Below are 2,406 nucleotides of genomic sequence, written 5' to 3'. Positions count from 1 at the left end.
AAGATCTCTTTGTTTCTTCTCATCTCCTTTAAAGGCTCTCAAGTGAAGTTCAACAACATTGGTCCGGTTCTCTGCCGACACTTGGAGAGAGTAAAAGGACGACAAAGTGTATCTTTGACAGTCATTGTGTCTTCATTTTTTGGGAGAAAACTAGAAGAGAGAACTTGAAAGGGAGAGAGGAAATAGTGGAGTTTGAGAGGGAGAAGATCCTTGGAGAAGATTTCAAGGGAGTGTGAAGGGGATATTCACACGGTTGCTCCGGCGAACTTGTACTTCAGTACCATCGATTCAAGGGTCGTCTTGAGGGAAGTTTTGGCGAGAAGATCTCTTTGGTGTCAAAGAACCCGGCTACTCCGCCGCACCGGGGAATGTGAAAGTGATTTTGTACAGGCTTCTCCGCCTTGCTGTGGGGGAAAAAGGAGAGTCACTTTGTGGTATTAGTGCAATACTCAGAGGGTGCCTCCGGGGAGTGGACGTAGGTCAAGATTTGACCGAACCACTATAAATCTGGTGTGTTCTTTCTTATTTTTCTTCTGCATTTAATTTCATTGCAAGATGTTTACTCTGATTGAAAAGTTTATTTTTTAAACTTTTAATTTAACTTGCATTAATAATTAAAAAGGTTTTCTAAAAATCCAAGAGTAGAAGTATAATTTTTAAATTACCAATTCACCCCCCCTCTTGGTTAGCCTTGGGACATTTAGTTAGGCTTAACAACCTAATTACTAGATTTAACAGTCTAGACCGGCAGTTCTCCAGCCACCGGTATTAACAGCGGTTTACCCAGTGGAGTGACCGCCAATTTTTATCGACAGTTGGATCGGCTGTTATGTTAAATATAGCTACCAAAAATAGCGGCGGTCCAAACACCACCAGTTAAACTGTCAGCGTTAAATCTTACCGGCGCGTAATCGGCAACTCAAACCGTCGGTGTTTACCTAATATGTTACCAGCGGACGGAACAGCCGGATAGCCGCTAGAAAAGGCCCTAGAATAATCCATCCCGAGCCTTCCATTTCATTTCTTTGTATTCTCTCTCTCTCTCTCTCTCTCTCTCTCTCTCTCTCTCTCTCTCTCTCTCTCTTGCATGGCGCTCGCCTCTGTCTCCTCCGACCTCTCCCTCTCGAGATGCCTCCTCCGACCACCGACAAGCTCCCTTCGGCCACCGAGAAGTTCCTCCAAACGAAGCCTCCACTCTGGCCGCCGAAAGCTCTCCTCGCTTCCCGTCGCTTTGCATTTTTTTATGCATTTTGTTTATATTTGGGTTAGATTACATCAAGGATTAGTCTTAAGTCAATATGGTGAAATAGAAGGGGATATTATCAGCACAATTCAAGTTGGATGGTTGAAATGGAGGAATGAATCAGACTTATTGTGTGATTGAAAAGTCCCCCTCAAACTTAAGGGAAAATTCTATAAGACAGTAAGAAAACCGGCGATCACTGGCGCTAAGACCGCCAGAACATAACCGGCAGTATAAACCACCGGAAAACTGTCGGTGAAGGAAACTGCTAGAAAAACAAAGTCAGTAAAGGTTTTCTATTCCATTTTTATGGCGGTTTATAAACTGTCGACAAGCCGCCAATGTTTTTCAAAACCATCAGAAAACAAGTAGTAACCGCCAGTCCAGACCGCCGGTAATGAGTGATTTTCCTATAGTGTCCTCTTCTTCTACATGAGACTGTTTATAATTATTAGATTCATCAAACATAATATGAGTGGTCTCCTCAACTATAAGTGTTCTTTTATTGAAGACTCTATAAGATTTCCCAACACTCGAGTAACTTAGGAATACTCAATTGAATTTTGGGTCAAACTTTTCTAGTTGAGACTTCCCATTATTTAGAATGAATAAATTACATCCAAAGACATGGAGGTGATAGATATTGGGTGTCCTACCCTTCAGAATTTTATAGGATGTCTTGTTCAATTTGGATCTAACATTTACCCTATTCAGAACATAACATGATATATTCACCGCTTCTGCCCAAAAGTATTTTGAAAGTGAGTATTTAACTAACATGGCTATAGCAACTTCTACTAGGGTTATATTTTTCTTTTAAGCTACCATGTTATGCTGAGGGGTCCTAGGAGCTGAAAAATAATAATATATCCCTTGCTCCTTACAAAAATATTTAAAAATTTCATTGTCAAATTCTTCTCCATGATCATTATGAATTGTCACAATTTCATAACTTAACTTCCTTTAAATTCAAGTGAAAAAAGACTTAAACGCCTCGAATGATTAACTTTTATGAGATAGGAATCTAAACTATGTAAATCTCGAATAATCATTAACATTCACATAGCCAAAGATTTTTCATTCTAAAGTTACAGTACTGACAGGTCAAAAGAGTTCCATGTGTTGGACTTCTAAGGGTTTGCTAGTGAAAATATTTTTAATTA

Source organism: Dendrobium catenatum, unplaced genomic scaffold, assembly GCF_001605985.2.
Source record: "Dendrobium catenatum unplaced genomic scaffold, ASM160598v2 fragScaff_scaffold_995, whole genome shotgun sequence".
NCBI classification, from domain to species: domain Eukaryota; kingdom Viridiplantae; phylum Streptophyta; class Magnoliopsida; order Asparagales; family Orchidaceae; genus Dendrobium; species Dendrobium catenatum.
This window is presented reverse-complemented; position numbering follows the sequence as displayed.